Source organism: Pseudonaja textilis, chromosome 1 (assembly GCF_049901715.1).
Source record: "Pseudonaja textilis isolate UNSWEBS1 chromosome 1, rPseTex1.2, whole genome shotgun sequence".
In the NCBI taxonomy this organism is placed as follows: Eukaryota; Metazoa; Chordata; class Lepidosauria; order Squamata; family Elapidae; genus Pseudonaja; species Pseudonaja textilis.
In genome coordinates this window covers 199,568,739-199,587,529 of record NC_141990.1, presented here as the reverse complement: position 1 = coordinate 199,587,529, position 18,791 = coordinate 199,568,739, and the positions used below count along the sequence as shown (strand labels likewise).

Below are 18,791 nucleotides of genomic sequence, written 5' to 3'. Positions count from 1 at the left end.
ATGAATGAAGGTTTGGGTTGAGGAATATAAAATGACCCTCAGGAGTTTTTAGATATGCTCTAGAGTTTGTATACCCTGGAGCGCATACCTTCTTATATCTTTTTGGTGTATTTTTGTGCTCATAACTAATCATTTGCATTTCAGCAGGTTGTCAGCTTCCTGCCCACTGCAGCTTTATTGGTTCCCCAAAATCTATCCTAAATTCAGGGTAATCTCTAGAATATTATGCATTTTAGGCAGGCGTAAATGCAGTGTCCTAACCCCTTGGCACCATTGGATGCAATCTATAGTTTATTCTTCTCCACACAATTGAAATTAGAGAGAATTATTCAGTTAACTTTGAAAGACAATAGGATGTCAAATATTAATGCTATCTGTCACAGTTCGAGCAGGTACAATTTAATGTTATAATGTAATCTGACACGTGTTGAGACTCTTATTACATCCAATTTTGACATTAGCCTACAACTTTTTCATGCAGCCTTTTCTAATTTATTAATTTTTGTATGAATTTCAAGTTGAATTTGCATTCTGTGGAATAAATACGTTCTGATCACATATTAGCTTATGAGATGCAAAATAAGTTGTTTTGTTTAAAACTATGGACCAAATTGAATTAACCATCCTAAGCGTTGAAAGCCTTTTAAGTTAGAAGAGAGTACCAAGCTTCAGAAGTTGGCCTGACAATGAGATCAAAACCAGATGTTATTGTAAATTTCAAAAATTCTGAAGGTATTTATTCCAAAAAATAATTACTGTATTGCTTTCTTTTTCATGCTAAAATTTATTTGTTGTGGTTTTGCACTAGTTGTATATCTGTTAGTTGGACTTAATTATTCAATGCACAAGGAGCATTTAATGGTTAACACAGCCTTTATATTGTATTGTTTGAACAAGACTTACGAGCATGAATTCCTTCTGTGATATCAACCAGTAAAAGTAATGGGAAGAGAAAAGAACATAACTTGCTTTTTGTTCCCTATATATGTTTCTGTCATTCATATGGTTTCATTGAAATTGTATCATTGATTATGATTATATGCCATCAAGGCAATGTCTGACCAGCTGCACAAATATATTTTCTTAAGGACATTCGCTCAGCCTGATCCTTTAGGAACATTATATGCTTTTACGGTGGAATTTGAAAAGCTCACTATTGTCTATTTTGTGTTATTGTTGACATGTGTTCTTGAAAATAAAAATGGGCTGGAAAAATATTGTGATTGAAAAATGAAGTCTTTCTGGTGCTGGAAAAAGTAATTTCAGAAAAAAACACCATTGTATCGGCAGAAACTATAATCATTCTCTTCCTTCATTTCTGTTTCTTAGACCGTACATTCCAACTTTGTTTTCCTACTTAACATTTTCAACTGTGGCAGTCTCCAAGCACAAGTAGCAAATCAACATTTGGTGTTGATTTTAGATTGAATTGGACTAGTTCAACCCGGACCATCGTCAACCTCCTCCTTTTCTCTATTAATGCTTGGAGGATAAACTTAGATAATCATGATATTAAAAGGTTGACTCTGAAGTCTGATATTATTGTCACTGATTGCATTGTATTGAAGTACTATCCTTGCTTTATCCATTCTGACTATGGAAACAATATAGTAGCTTCCTTCTTTTTCATGTCCTGAGTAGTAATCACTCTGTTCTTCCAACCAAAAATATTCAAGACCAGTTCAGTCCGTTTAAGGTGCAGTTGATGTTTATCTTTTCTTGTCTTGAGTTTTCCCCTATTCATGCTTTTTTACATTCCATGTCCTCACTGTAAATCTGCAGCTTTGTATTTTAGACATCTGGAAGGTTTTAATTTAACCAGTGCTAAACACCAATAATGCTTTGAAACATCCTCAACTCTTCCTCAACTCCATTTTGAATGGCATCCTAACTGAGTGTCATCAGGCACTATATTGTCATGTATTTTATATTGTCTATCCTTGTAGGTTCCATGGTAAAATACAGGAGTGGTTTATTACTGCTTTCTCCTCAGTATGAAATCATGCCTTTGCTGTTGTCTCTAAAGTGATCATTTGCCTCCAGCATCTTTCTGAATCACTGCTGCTGAATATCATGCCTTTTTGCTTTAACCAGGTTGACCTTCATTGGCACTGGGTGGGATTATACAATGTATATTCAATATAATATACAGATCATGTACTCTCAGGTTCCTTTATTCGTCCCACCCAGGAAGACCCCAATCAGTGGCAATCCTAGAGAAAATTGAAACTGTATACATTATTCCATATGGTGGGTGTGTCGCAAATAATTTTGTCATGCGTTTACATTGTCATTGGACAATGACAGCCATGGTGTGGTTAGTATGCAGTATTGCAGGCTAACTCTGCCGATTGCCAGCAATTCAATCCTGACTGGCTAAAGGTGGATTCAGTTTTCTATCCTTCCGAGGATGGAAAGGAGGACCCAGTTTTTGGGGGGCAATATGTTGACTTTGTAAACAGCTTAGAGAGGGTTGTAAAGACCTATGAAGCGGTATATAAGTGTAAGATCTGTTGCTAAGTGCTAGTGCTACATCCAGTTTGTTTTAAGTGCAAATCTGTGTAGACTTTTACATTTTTTTACACCATGTACACTTACACCTACTTTATCAGATAGATCTCTCATGATGGCAGTTGATACCGTGGATGTACTTTTTTATCTACAACATACCATCTGTAATGCAACTGGCAAATGTGCCATTTGGCATTAGCATTAGAAAATTGTTCTGGTATCTCCAGCATATAAACAGAGTCAATTAGCATAATATTATGTACATTTTTTAAATTTTTCATGAAATAAAACCTCTAGGTGTTCTTAAAGATGAGTTCTGAAGTTTTAACACATTTCTGTATTTTATGAGGACAGGGGTTAGTTAGAATGCTAAGTTCTTGTAAACCTTGTTTGTTTGCTGGGTGCGTTCAGTGCCATGCAAAATGGCCTAAAGGTATTAAAATGTATTTAAATGCTCAGTTATCCTGATACTCAGCCTAAGGTACTGGACCCATCACTATGCTAGTAAGCTTCCTGAAGGCTCACCGGGAATATATTTAACAACCAGCAAACAAAATATTTGTTTTGGCTAGCTGCTGAAAGGAAACGAGGAGAAAAATGATTACCAAGGCCCTGAAAAGCTCCATAGATGAGGAACGTGGAGCAAACTAAATTAACGTGCAAAACATTTTGTTCCATTCTTACCTGCCCTCTGTTTTTTCAGCTATGGCAGGCTATAGAATTATTTGATTATTACCGATCAAAACCCAAATAATGTAGCTTTTTAATTAATTGGATAAGAATGTTAGTTCCTTCTTAGCCCAAATAGGCCTTCTAAGGTTACATACAGATTAAAATACCTTGAAGAATCTTGCCTCAAATAACATGCTAAAAATGTAGTAAAAATGGTATTCAAGTATGAAACAGAATATTAATGGCTTGCCTCAAGCTAAACAAGGAAGGACCAATATAATTTCTCCAGGGAAAAAGTCCAGTGATGAGGGTTTGGCCACAGTAGAGACCTTGCCCTATGTTCCAATCAACCTATCCTTCTCTGGTAGTAAGATAGAGCCATTAAAAGAAGTTTTGAATTAGAGGCAGTATTTTCTACACAGTTACTACTTGAAAGAAATATTCTGTAGCTGATTGGTGGCATGGAATTTTGACAGTATTAATGTTTTCTGTGAAAAGTTTGTGCATCTCTATTGTGCTGGTCTTTTCTCTGTCTGATTTCATACTTGAACAGTGCATAATTCATAAGGTTATGCACAATTGTAGATTATATAACAAACAAGGCACAAGTTACCAAAACACGCAAGCTTAAAAGAAATAGTCTCTTTGCAAGTACTTAATATCGGCCTACAGTGGCAAAATAGTTTTTTTAAAAAGATTCCTGAATCCGCCAAAATGAATTTTTTCCTACCGTGGTTAAAAGCTTGACATCTTTACAATTAGTCCTTGACTTGTGACTGGTTACTTAGCAATTGTTCAAAGTTACAATGGTCTTCCCTAGGAGTGCTTGGTTCTGAAGTTCTGTTGGCTGCCTCCCCTCCTCGCAGTCATGTGACCTCATTTTGGACGCTTGGCAACTGGCCTGCATTTACGGCCATTTGCTGAATCCCACAGTCATGTGATCGTGTTTTATGATGTTGTGGCATTTACTTCCATTTGTTTTGGGCAAAATCAATCTCTTGCAAACAATTGTCTTCCTTAACCATTGTGGAGTTTGCTTAACAATTGCTGTAAAAAAAATGATAAAATCAAGTCAGTCATAAGGGTAACTCATTGTATGACTGTCACAATTTACAACCGTAATGGGCTGGTGCCATTAGGGTTGCAATTTGAGGACTATGTATAGTTAAAATCAATGAATTGTTTATAGTTTTATTGAACAATCTGTCTTTGCATAGTTGTCTACAATTATTTTGTTACATGACCACAAAAAGTGTCAAAATTTGTGAGTCCTTGATTAAAAACAATGCTGAATAAAATCCCAATCTTTCTGCAGTAGTATTCAGATTCCTTAACCTTTCTGTAGTTTCAAGTTTTCCCTGGATTTTCCTTTTTTCTGGCAGTTCTAGATTGTATGGTGACTATTTCATAATGACCCGAAGACCATTTGTTTTAACATTTCTGTATTTATGTTTTGCTGCTTCTGAAACTTTTAAATTTATGTTTAATAATTCTACTTCATAGCTGCCCATACCATCATCAAATTTTCTTCAACAAGTGGAAATTAATCAGCTATGGATGAGTTTGCAGTCCAGTAGCACCATGCATGCAGATGTGAAAAAAAAAATTGTTTCAGCTAAAGGCTCCTTACCTTTGTACAAAAATAATTCCCTTTTTTCATTTACCTGTTGCCTCTCCAAAATCTAGTGCAAAATGAATGTTGTGCAAACAAGGTGCAAGTGTGGGCATAGTTGGATTTTTAAAAAGTGATTTTAATCCCTCCTTTATTAGTTCTGTAAATAGCTCAAGGTAGCAAACATACCTAATACTCTTTCCTCCTCCTACGTTTTTTAGTTGTCATACATATTCTCTTATTACATCAACAGTGTTGGCAGAAACCAGAAATATATGGCTGGTTTTCTTCTATAGTGCCATTTTGATGCTACTCATATTGAACTCTTATTTCCAATATAGCATTTGGGAAACAGAGTGGGAGGAATTTTGTTTTTAGAACTGCATTGTTAATAGCAATAGTCACATAGACAGACATGTGGCTGCCAAATTAAAAAACAACAGATGTGTATCAAATAATAGACCAATTTTCTATAGTTGGCTAATTTAAAAAAATATTGTGTCATAATGGATTGTTAAATTTCATATTCAACATTGATCTATAATTGTGATGCAAGATATCTGCTGGCGTACTTTCACCTAAGATTTCCTGATCGGTCTATAGCTTGGCACCATATTAGCTGCTTCTTTAGATATCTGAGATGCACAGAGATATCCACATGGATCATAACATTTCTAAAGGATCCTCAAACAAGGTAACAATCCTTTTTTTGTTTTTGGATTTATCTAATCTGGTGAACATTTATCTGCAACTTATTTTTCTTTATTATTAACTTTTTAATAAATGGGAATTCAAGTAAGACAGAGACTGCAAAGTAAAACTCTTAACAGTAAGGGTTCAAGATAACTCTTGATTATTCAGACACAATGCCCATAAAGATACTGGTATTTTCTGGACAAACAGAAAACTATACTTAATAATAAGCACACAGTAACAGAAGAGAATCTGTGTAGCCAAGGGTTGAACTGTGGAGTCCTTGGTACTCTCGTGAGTTTGGTTGTTTGCTGCAGACATTTCATTACTTGTCTAGATAACATCATCAGTGCTAGTAAGTGTGATGGAAAGAAACTTAGGAAGAACCCATTCTAATTTGATTGCGAGGTTAAAAGTGGCAGCAGAAAATTTGCACCTTTAGACATACAAGATTCTGTTCATGTGATCTTAAAATAAAATAGAATTAGCTCATCTGGTTGTGTTTCCTATCTGGTTTGCCTGAGAGGGCTGACACTGACAGGGCAACCTACTACATATAAACAGGGAGCAAACCACACATTCATTAGTTGATGTTACCTGGTTGGGTAATGAGATGTCTGCAAGCAAACTCCCAAGCTCAGAGAGCTCCAAGGACTCCACAATAAATGTACATTGATATTGTACATTGATCAAAGTCCAATTTAGTTAGAAATACAAATTAATTCCCTATAGGCTCATTGATTGTACTTCAGATCTTAGTGAAACTAGAGTGTGCCAAGAATGCTGATTGGCAACTATTCAGTGATTTAAGAGACTTGTGGTTGGCTGCCATGGATACATCATGTAATTTTTATTAATTACATATTAGTTATGTGCAATGACGGAGAGTTACTCACTCTTCCCCAGTGTATAAAAATGGCTAAAAGCTTTATGATGTAATCAGCCCAAACCAATTAGCATAACTTTGGAGTGTATTTCTGCAGCCCTCCCACATTCCAGGGGAATATATGATAGACACGCGTGCTTATGTGTGCGCACACACACAAATACTCATGTCTCGTCAAGTTTTAGAAGAGCTTTTATCAAAATATACAGAATTATATAAAAATATAAAATATTCTTTTGTACGCTTATACTTTTATAAGATGCCAAGAACAATTTGGATTAAGTGCACATAAAATCCACAAAATGAAAATTGTTTTGACTTCAACTATGAATAAATAATCTTAAAAGACTAAAATATGTACATTTACTGCTGTTGACTTAGTTCAATGGGGAGGTTTTAATAGAGCTAATACAAGTGTACTCTAATTGTTCTGTTCTGTTCAGAATATACATCTGTGTATATTCTTGTCAAAATCCATGGCATGGGTAAAGATTAAAGTAGTGGATGTACAGTACTTAAGAAGTTGACCTACACTAGTTCTTTTCATGTGGCAAACATTTAATGAGTACACACTGCAAACACTTTGAAACAAATGCTGTTTTAGAGCTCCTGAAACAATGGCTATCACTGATAATGCATTGCATCCTGCTGGAAAAAAAAAAAGGACATGTATAATGGTTGCACAAATATTCTATATTTTTGCTTGAACACCTTGTTCACATAAAGGTGTTCTGAAGCTTTAAAGTGCAATTGTATACACACCAGTGTTGAAGTCAGGCTGAACTCTCTTAGCAAACATGTACACAATTCCTCAGCTTTGGAGACTGCTAAAGGTTGGCCTAGAAGCAAACTTGCCATTTGAGACTATTTAAAAAGATATTGAGTGTGCTTGGTGAAAAAAGTAAGGAAGAATTTGTACTGGCAACTAATAATGCAGTTTGCCTCCCTTCCATCCTTAAGCTATTGACAGAAAGAGTAACTTACCTAAAAGCGCCTTTATATGAGACCTGGACTAAAACCTAAGATACGGAGATGAAAGTTCTGCATATTTCTTAATTCCAGAGTTGCCAGCAAAATGAACAAAGAGGCTTGTTTATGAGAAGTGTATATAAGATGCTGTATCAGTGTACAAAAACGCTAGTTTTCTCACATTTCAGGAAAAGGATTGTTTTATTAATTTGGATTTCTTATGAACTCCATTGAAAAATACAGGGTTAGGTTGGGCCAATTTCTTTTTCTACTTTTCCTTTTTTTCATCATCTTTTTCTGTCATCAGCTGTAAAGAACATTTATTTTGATAAACATTAAAAAAAAGAAAGATTTTAGTTTGCACTTGATTAGCTTTCCAAAGCATCCAATTACTTAACAAGCATTGTTAAGGCCTCTTTATTTCGCTTAGTTAATTGTGTTGCTTAATATGTTTATGTTAAATGGCGCCACTTTTGTCTAGCTGAAAAACTGTTCAATAAAGAATAGACTTCCTTGCTAAATTCCGAGGTTCCCTGGCTAGGAAACATGACTCTTTCATCACTGAAGTAATGCTTGATGGGTAAAAATTACCTTTGTGCCAGAGGCTCCAATTACAGTTCTAAAGATGGTCCTGGGTACAAATCTATTGATAGTATTCTGTGGGCTGTATAGCTTGAATAGGAAATGACTTTGGTGGACCTGGAACTTTTGATCTAAAAATCATTCTATCTTTATGTGGTGAAGCTCTAGAACGGGGGTCCCAACCCATGTTCCGTGTCAGCAACTAGGCCGCGCAAATAAGTGAGGCCTCATCCGCGGGATGCAGGCAGCATACAAAATCACATCCGCTCTGGTCCGTGGAAAAACCTTTTTCCAAGGAACCAGCCCCTGGTTCCCAAAAGGTTGGAGGCCCCTGCTCTAGAACCAAGCTGTTATTGGCATCTACACATTGGCTGAGGCGTGGTTTGTTTTAACCAGTGACTTAATTAGATCAGTATATGGATCACACAGGGGCATAGCAGTGACTGTGAAAGTTGCCTCTATAGGTAGTCCTTTACTTACGATCAAATTAGAGCCTAAAATTTCTTTCCCTTCTCTGTACAATATACGGTAGGTAGTCCTAGGCTTACAACTATGTAGTGATTATTCAGCGTTACAACGGTACTGAAAAAGGTGACTTATGACCAAGGTGGGATTCAAATTTCTTAACAACCAGTTCTGTGGGTGTGGCCAAATCGTGGGTGTGGCTTGGTCATGTGACTGGGCGTGGCTTGCTAGCTAGGTGTGGCTTGGCGGTCACATGACTGGCTGGGCATGGCTTGTATGTAAATATTGTAAATATTTATGTAAATATTGAAATCTTTTATTAAAAAAGAGCAACTTTTATCCAAAATCAGGCAAAGCAGGCAGGCAAATTAAGTTGCTCACAGAATCACAGATTCACTCAGAGATCTACCTTTGTGCAATCTGCTACCTGGGTCTGCACTGAAAAATAGAAGCTTCAGTCCTAAGGAAGGTTCAGGTCTGTTTTTAGATTAGCTAGAAAGCAAGACATCCAACAATTTCCTGTTTGGTAGCTAATCTAAATCTCCTGGCACAGCTGATAGTTGGAACAGCTGATGGTCAGGGGAAAAAAAAGAAAAGAAAAATAACAACTTAACAAAAATTAGGCGAAGGCACAATGCAGGCAAGTTGGATGGAGTGCATATCAGGTAAGAAGTGAGGGGGCGGGGCCAGCCAGTGGCTCAATTTACCGGTTCGCCAAACTGTGCAGAATTGTAACAACCGGTTCTATAGAACCGTTTCGACCGGGTAGAATCCCACCCCTGCTTATGACCAGTTTTCACCCTCAGGGCCATTATAGCATCATAAGATGAAAATTCAGACTCTTGGCAGCTGACTCATATTTATGACGGTTGCCGTGTCCTGGGGTCACGTGATTCCCTTTTGTGACTTTCTAACAAGTCAATGAGGAAGCCAGATTCACTTAACAACAGTTTGTCTAATTTTAACAACTGCAGTGATTCACTTCACAACGCTGGCAAGAAAGGTCATAAAATGGGGCAAACTCACTTAACAAATGTTTTACTTAGCGACAAGAGGTTTTGGGCTTGGTTGTGACTGTAAGTCGAGGACTACCTCTAGTGCAGTTTCAGAGCAATTTCAGATCAGTTCATTAGTTAACCATCCTTTTATTTTACTGTTCCCATGAAAAATAGTACCTGAAAAAAACATTGGGAATTATACTTCAAGAGATGTGGAGGGCACCAGATCTACTTTAGTATGAAACTGGCAATCCTTCTGGGTTAGATTATATAACTTATGTGTGTCTGATGCCTGTTCTTAGATTTTTGCTTTTATTTTAATTTTCCCTAGCAATATCCTGTTGGACATTGTTTGTTTAAGGGAGTTCACTGGAAGATTAGTTTTGAGAGGTTTGAGGTGTTTCTCCCATGAGCTGTTCAGAGCATCCAGAAGTGGGAGGTGCTTCAGTCTCTTCTGGAAAGGCTGGGCTTAAAACTCCGGGATGCTCCTCCTCCTCCACGGAACACCACCTCAGCGTCCCCCAGTTTTAGCTTAGCCTTCGTGGTAAGAGGTTGTGCACTCCCCGACTGGCCTTTAAGAACCACTAGTCTTAAATTCCTGACATATAAGGTGGCCTTCCTAATTGCAATCACATCAGCTAGAAGAATTTCTGAATTGGCTGCATTGTCAATGCGAAAGGACCTGTGCGTGTTTCATGCAGACAGAGTGATTCTCCGTTTGGATCCATCGTTCACTCCTAAAGTAAATTCAACCTTCCACAGAGCACAGGAGTTGGTCCTTCCAAATTTTTGTCCGAAACCATCTCATAGACTAGAGCATCAATGGCATCGACTTGACATTCGAAGGGCCTTAAGCATCTATCTAGACCATACGGCGGCATTTCGAAAATCTGAGGCTCTATTCCTATCCTTCAATCCATCCACTTTAGGACAAAAGGTGTCGTCCACGACCATCGGTAGATGGTTGAGAGCCACCACAGCCAAAAGTTACGAATGCCAGTCCATCTCAGTCCCTAAGGGCATTACGGCCCACTCAACAAGGAGTGTGGCAACATCAGCAGCATGGGCCACACAGGCTTCCATAGATGAAATTTGCAGAGCGGTAGCTTGGGCTTCACCATCTCCCTTTGTCAAAAATTATAAAATTGATGTCTATGCCTCAGCAGACGCTTCATTTGGCAGAAGAGTCCTGCAGAGGGTCCACAGAGTTTAGGAGTGGATTTCGATCCAGACGGAGTCCCTCCCTAAGGACAGGCCAAGCTTTGGTATGTCCCACTTCTGGATGCTCTGAACAGCTCATGGGAGAGAGGGCGTTGGTACTTGCCTTACACACCTGTTCTCTTTGAGCTGTGAAGAGCATCCAGTCCCACCCATTTCTTTCCATCTGGTGTGGTTCCGTTCCAGTCAGGGATCTAGATTAGGTGATGAGTCCTGGACTTTGGCACTCAGTCTTCGCAAAACTGGGGGACGCTGAGGAGGTGTCCTGTGGAGGAGGAGGAGTGTCCCGGAGTTTTAAAACCAGCCTTTCTAGAAGAGACTGAAGCACCTCCCACTTCTGGATGCTCTTCACAGCTCACAGAGAACAGGCGTATCAGGTAAGTACCAACGCCCTTTCTCTTCCCCATTCCCTCACTCTCTCATCATCCTTTTGAAGAACAAAGATGATTCTGTAGCAGCAAGACAATTATCACTCAAAGGCGTAGAGTGTTATTTCTATTATGCTTCATAGCTTCTTCTGCACATTTGATACCAGTTTTGTTCTTATACTGACTTCAAAGGTAGGGTCCTTTAACTGGGGAATAGGAAGCACTGTATAACATGGGTTTACATGGTTGAAACTGGCACAAAATTTGTATGATCTCATATAATTGGGAAGATTGCTCTCCGCTCCAGGCTTTATGGAAACCAAAACTAAGGAGGAATCTAAATTAGTCTGGTTTGAGCGGAAGAAGAGAGAATATTTATTGTTATTAATGAACTTTAGGTAGATTTTTTTAAATGAAGTGGTTATCATGATGCATTTTCCTGTACTGTTTTTTTCTCTTTTTTTTTTTTTGAAGCAAAATCTTTTCCTTGAAAACAGATGATAAGATTTCCAGATATTTTGAAGCCATTTTATTCTAACTGGGGTTGGGGATGAAGGGGAAGATAGACTGAGCAAAAACGATGACATTTGAAATTTCCTTATGAAATTTTACTAATGTCTAACCCTAATGTAAAACGTGTCATATATGAAAGCATTAAAATATGCTGTTTGGAATAATTTGCAATATTCAGAGAACAAATCGTTTAAACATTTTAGAACCACTAGAACAGAACAATTTAGGACCACTCCTCTTTTGTTTAAAAACATTGTGCATGTTTCCTCAGAAATATAATGAGAGATTATATCAGAGATTATTCCAGCCAATCATGCTTGATCAGTGATCTCCAAGCTTGACAACTTTAAGATGTGTGGCTTCAACTCCCAAAATAGCCAGGCATAGGGAATTCTGAAGTCTTGAAGTCTACCCATTTTAAAGTTGACAAGCTATTTCAGAACGAACCCTTACAATTATGTGCAAATTAAGCTGAAAGCAGGAATAGATTTTAACACCACTGCTTTGTACTACTGAGACACATGAACCTTCATTTTTGCCATCTGGAAAGAAAAAACAAAAACAACCCTAAAATTGACGTTACAACATTTTTTAATCTGTGAAAGTCAGCTGATTTGAGAAGTAGTTTTGTACAGACTCAGTATACAAGTATATAAGCGTATTCATGTATTTTAATTACAACTTTGGTTACGATTGTTCTGCTGTAGGTTTCTTTCTCCACCTCCCCAAATCATAATATGTATGCTGAGTGACTAAACACTTGACTTTAAAAACATCTTCCTCATTCTAAAATAAACTGTTTTCCGTGGATGAAATTAATGTTAACATTCTGTGTGTTCTCCCAATTTCTCCTGAAAAAAATTAAATGAAATCTGAAATCCTCCCCACCCCCCTTTTCCCCCTTAACAATTTTTTTTTCCTGGAGTACAATGAGAATGGGTTTTGAGAACCATTGCAACCTGTAACCCTTTCAGATAATAAAACATGATTAGAATAAGCCCAAGTAAGTAAGGAGGAAATTGTAGCATTATCTGCAATTAACATTTGTGTATTAACATTTATGTATTTCAGGATTTGAAATGTGTCTTCAGCAGACCAACAGACAGATTCTAATGATCACAACCTGTGAAGAACCGTAAATTGGACAACAAGGGATAGGAAGCGGGTGAGACCCTGGTCTTCAGTGATAGCGCTAAGGGGCACGGGTGGGTTGCTGGGGGCTCGCAGGGGTTTGGGAGAGCCTCTAGCTAAGATTTTGTGCAGTTCAGAGTACCCCCAAATTCCACTCCTGGCTGCCCCCGCCCACTCCACCCCTCCCAGGAGCCCCAAGTGACCCATTTTGGATGCAGGTAAAGGAAGGGTGTGCACAGAGGCTCAGGTAGGGCTAAAAATAGGCCTCCCGGAAGTTCGGGAAGGCCGGAAGTGGGCCTGTTTCAGGCTTTCAGAGAGCCTCCAGAGCCCAGGGAGGCTGTTTTTGCCCTCCCGGAGGCTCGAGGAAAGCCTCCGGAGCCCAGTTTGGCCCTCCCCTGCCATGGTGCAGGAGGCCGACTAGACCATGCCCACCATGGCCACGCCCATCCAGCAACCAGGCAGAGAACCTTTGCTAAAATTTTTGAAGCCCACCCCTGCTAAGGGGCCAGTGTTAGTGCCTGGCTTTGGCCTTCAGTTTCTTGTGTTAAACCTCAAGGTCGCTTTGTGTTGTTGTCTTGCACTGTATTGTTAACTCCTACGGCAATGTAGTCTTACTGATATCTTTCTGCAAATGATATCTCAGTCAGGAAATCTGGCTCCATATACAGGTCGTCCTCAATTTACAACAGTTCGTTTAGTGATAGTTTACAGTTACAATGGCACTAAAAAAAGTGCTGTTATAATAATTATATATATAATAATTTTTCACAGTTATGACTGTTGCAGACTCCCCATGATCAAAATTCAGAAGCTTGACAACTGGTTCATATTTATGACCGTTGCTTGTTCCAAGGCCATGTCAACCTTTTACGACCTGCTGACAAGAAGTCAATGGGGAAGCCAGATTCATTTAACAACTGGGTTATTAAGTTGTCAACTGCAATGATTCACTCAACAACTGTGGCAAACAAGGTCGTAAAATGGGACAAACTCACTTAACAAATGTCTCAACAACAGAAATGTTGGGCTCAATTGTGATTGTAAGTTGAAGACTTCCTGTATATATAATACATTAGTATTCATTAGTATTCATTGACTGAACTTGGGCCAGTCAATAATGGATGCATAAGTAAGGCTTGAGGTCATGGATCCAGGCTTTCTTTTCTTACCAGTGAATGAGGCATCAAATATATCACAATCTGAAGTGAGTGACATAATAAATCATCCTGAAAAGGAAGACCCCTGCAGAGCCAAAGTCAAAAATTACAAAGTTCTTCATCACAGTTTAGCTGTTCTCTCTATTTCACAGACTGTTGAGTTTGAGGTAACATGTATCCCAGCCAAATGCATTTTCCACCTATGATTTCCAATTTACATCATTCCAAGGAATTCCAATTGGAAATTGTGTTAACGCACTGCATTGTTTCTTTTTTTTTTTAAAGCATGATTTGTGTTATTCTCCATTTGTGACATTCTTCTTGCTTACTGAAAGAATGGTTGTCATTATCCTTTGAACAATAGTGCTGAAACCTATCCTCTAATTAAACCCAGGGATTAACTTTGTGTCCCAGTTTGGAAATGAATTTAAAAGTTTTCCCATAGGCTTGTGGGCAGTAAATGCATCCCTAAAATCTCCAGTGAAGACTTGACTTTATACCAACAAATTCTAGAAGCCCATTTTATATCATTTATTTAAAGATCACGTGACAGCAATCTTCATAAAGTTGTCCGTATAAATAGCTGGCTCTCGTTCTTTAAATAAATGATATAAAATGGGCTTCTAGAACTTGCTGGCATATAAAAGAGAGTCTGAATTATAGAAAAGGTGTGCAGATACTTTAAGGCATTGCAGACAAGTGCTAAATTTGCATGTCTATGCCCTGCAAAGTATCTTTTGCCTTTGAATCCCAGATGCTACATAGCCGTGTTATTACCACGTAAAGCACATTTCAGTCTTCCTTTGGGCTACTAGTATTGCTTTAGCAAGAACCAGCATGGTGCTTAGATGGTTGGCTTATGATTTGGAAGGGTTCCAGATAAAAAGATCTTCTCAGCTACAAAGGTTAGAAGTGCTCAGACTGGGAGCTTCAGCTTTCTGGGAGCCCATTTAAAAGTGAACAGAAATTTAGGGGAACTTGGGGTGTTGTTGTTGCCAGAATTTGTTTTTACTTTGTCTAGACGGGAGCCTGGGCAGAATGAATGTCCACAGAGCATGTGCTCAATCAGGGTAGCAGAGGGAAGTAATGTCTTTGTTTTAGTTTCGTCTATCAGAAGGGTGTCAAATTCAAGGCCCAGAAGCCAGATGCAGCCCGCGAGGTGCTTTGATCTGGCCTGCAGGACTACCCTGGAAACAATAAAGGACTGGCCCGCGGTGCAGTGGTGGGATTCAAAAATTTTTACTACCGGTTCTGTGGATGTGGCAGGGGAAGGATACTGTAACATCTCCAGTCAGAGGTGGTATTTGCCAGTTCTTTGAACTACTCAAAATTTCCATTACCAGTTCTCTAGAACTGATCAGAACCTGCTGAATACCACCTCTGCTGCGATGCCTCTACAGCGAAAGTGTAGCTTGGGTGGCTGCGATGGCCTCTTGCAACCCTCTGCCAGGGAAAATGGACCTCGGGAGGGCGAGCTCAGTTTTCGCTGGCAGAGGGTTTCAGGAGGTCGTCGTAGCCACCCAAGCTACGTTTTCACTGGCAGAGGACTTGGGCCACCACAGGCGCTCCTGACATGAGTGAAGTCAAGCCGACCCAGCTCATCCTGGCCACACCCACCCGTCCCCCAAGGTTAAACACAGCCCTGATGAGGCCCTCAATGAAATCTTGTTTGACACCCTTGATCCACCGCATTGGGTTGCTGAATGGACAAAACTTTTGTGTGAGATAGGTGAGGTAATGCAACAAATAAATAATAATCATAGGCTTCATTGTAGAGACACTTTCAAAAGAAGAAACATTACATTGAGATTCTTTTGTGATATTATGATACCCTATTTCAGGGGTGGGATTCTACCAGTTCGAACCTATTCGGTAGAACCGATTGGTAACATTCTAAACAGTTCGGAGAACTGGTTGTTAGAAGAAATTACTAACCTAATCCTGTAAGGAAGGCAGGAAGGAAACATTCTGGTGTTGCTTACAGAAACTGCCTCTCTGTTAACCCTTGCTACGTTCTTGGCAGGACTAGACTTCCTGTCTCAGGAATATCTCTGGATTTTTCCCCCCTCCTTTGCTGGTACTTTGCTTGTGTGGAGTGACCCTTCAAAGTTACAATGGCACTGAAAAAAGTGACTTATGACCATTTTTCACACTTACGACTGTTGTAGCATCCCCACAGTCATGAGAGGCCAGGCGAGGAGATGCGTGGCTTGATGTGAGTGATATTGAGTTGGCCACACCCAGCCAATAACATGACCACCAAGCCACGTTCACCCAGTCATATGACCACCAAGCCACACTCACCAACTAAGCCACGCCCACAGAACCGGTTGTTAAAAAATTTGAATCCCATCCCTGCCCTATTTGATTCCAAGCTAAAACTCTTCTGTTCTGAGGGACTTTTTAAACTGATTTTAAGCTGATATAAATTTCAGTTGCAGACTATGCCTGTATTGTTATTGCTGTGTAATTGTTCTGGGTTTAGGTTCTTTCTGTGTTGTTGAGTGTTTATTATTTTTAGATGCTACCATTTTACTGCAGTTCATCTTTGTGTACTTGCAGATAGAAAAGTATAGTTGAGCTACCATAAATAAATTAGTAGTTCTTTTCTTCTCCAGCAGTAGTTTTACAAATGTGGGGAATCTGCATCTGCATCTGATGAAGTTAGAGCATTGCCGATTGATTTACAAGGAAGGAAAACTGGATCAACTGGCTCACAATTTTTTTCTTTTATTGGCTATTAGTTGGGCATTCTATTGAAGCATCAGCCTTTTGAGCCGGACCTGTTGAAACGCCCCAAGTATTCTGCTTGCTCCTCTTATTTTATAGGAAAAGAAATGTACAGTAGAAGTGGGATACTTCGGTCATTCTAGATTTTGTTGAATTTCAGCTTCCCACCAGCATTGCTACTTTTGAGAGATGCTTGAATTTCAACAACAGTTCCAATTTCTTATTACTGTTATAGGGATTATCCTATGCCTCTTTGAATGTTTGTGTGCATATGTGTGGGCTCATCAAGGGCTGTTCAATGGGTAGTTAGGAATGCAGAAAAATCAATTGCAACCAGCCTGCCTTCCACTGAGGACCACTACATTGCACAAACTAGAAAGAGGGTTGAGAAAATGTCTACAGGTCAGAGATGGTATTCAGCGGTTCTGACCAGTTCTGGAGAACCGCTAGTGGAAATTTTGAGTAGTTCTGAAAACCGGCAAGTACCACCTCTGTCTGGCCCTGCTCCCATCTATTCTCTGTCTCCTGATTCCCAGCTAATTGGCTGGGTCTTTTTTTGTTGCTGTTGTGGTTCGCCAGCAGCAAGTGCGGACAGCTGAGGTCTCGGAGAACAAGGACTCAGATGAGGGGCCTGCGTGTGATGCAGGGATGGGGCCAGGACCATCAGGGAGTGGAGTGCTGCCTTTGGAGATTGTGGAGGCTGGCAGCAGTGATGAAGAGGTCCCTGAGGAGCCTGTGCCCAGTGCATGTGCGTGCAGGGCTGTTTATAGGAAAGAGCAGCTGCAGCAGCATGGGCGACTCAGGAGTAAGGCTAGAAGGTAATGGCCCCTCCCTTAAGAGTTAAAAGCCAGCTGAGAAACAGGAGTTCTTTGCAGGAAGCAAAGAAGTTTTTGTACTCAAGCCTTGTGGACGTTCGGAACATCTTGGTTGGTGTTTGGAGACTCTTTGTGTTTGAAATATTTCTTAGTAACTTTATCTAGTGTTCTTGGCAGCCTTGCACAATCTTGGCAAGGCTCGTTCTTATCAGAGACAATTAGTTTCCAACAGCCTTTTAACCACGAAGGAACGGAATTAGTAAAGAATCATTAAAAGGTTTTGCTGTTACCTCTGTTTCATGTTTGTTTCCTTGGATCAAGGTTTGGGTCAGAACAGTTGCCCTGCACAGGAGAACGGAGCTGGAAAGCAGCTTAGTGGGATGGGGAGGGAATGGGATCTTGCGGTAACCTTCCTCAGTAGTGGGGTGGGAATGGTGATTTTACAATATCCTTCCCCTAGAATGGGATGGGAATGGAGATTTTGCGGTATCCTTCTTCTGCCATGCCCACCATGCCATGCCAAAGAACTGGTAGTAAAAAATTTTTTGAATCCTCTGCTATAGACCTTTCACATCCTGGACATAAACTGTTTTAACTTCTCTCCTCAGGATGCTTCTATAGGGCACTGCATGCCCAAACAACTAGACACAAATATAGTTTTTTCCCCCCATGGCATCACCCTGGTAAACACCTACCACCCACAGCATTGTCTTCTGCCTAAAGATATTTACCCAGGCAGTAGGCTGTACTGCTATTATCCTTCTCATCTTTCTCATCTTATCTTCTCATCTTTCTCACCTTCTCATCTTTCCTACTACCTTCCCCTATTGGTATCTTATGATTTATTACTTGTTTGTATCTTATGATTATGATTGTATCTTATGATTCATGATCTATGACTTACCCCTTTGTTTTTTGTATACGCACTGAGGGCTTATGCACCGGAGACAAATTCCCAGTGTGTCCAATCACACTTGGCCAATAAAGAATTCTACTAACATGTGTTTTATAAATTAGAACTGGAAATTATTCTGGCTACCTATGGTGCTACCTGTGAATTAGGTTCATTTTCCCTAAAAATAAAAACTTCATAGGATTTCTTTCAGTCTATAAATTTTTCAATCCTAGGGCTCTTTGGATGAGCATGGATGAGGAGGAGAACATTCATTTCTAAACAGATGTTCTTGGTGTTTCACTTTCCATGAAACTACCCAGCGGATAATGTTGCTCTCCTTAACCTAGGGAGTGTAGTTGTCTCCAGGGGATAATTTACCATATATTTGCTGAGATCTTAGGATTTGAGCCAAAAAAATGCACATGCTTAATTACGATACTACTTGGCACTGTTTGTCTTCAAACAGCCTATATGAATGTTAATTAATAATCAAAAAATCCCTGAGGAGCAAGTGAATATTTATTATTGCCACATAACAGGGATTAGGAGGAAGAGATGGGAGAAGAAACTAGATTG

General features: G+C 39.4%; 1 protein-coding gene across 1 annotated transcript in view; it reads left to right on the top strand.

Moving 5' to 3' along the window:
* The window catches only part of LYPD6 (LY6/PLAUR domain containing 6), a 65,940-nt gene that overhangs the window by 3,783 nt on the left and 43,366 nt on the right, over nt 1-18,791 (top strand). Inside the window, exon 2 of the mRNA XM_087920271.1 lies at nt 12,559-12,652. The gene's annotated coding sequence lies outside the window, so the exon portion shown is untranslated. The remainder of the gene's footprint in view (nt 1-12,558; nt 12,653-18,791) is intronic.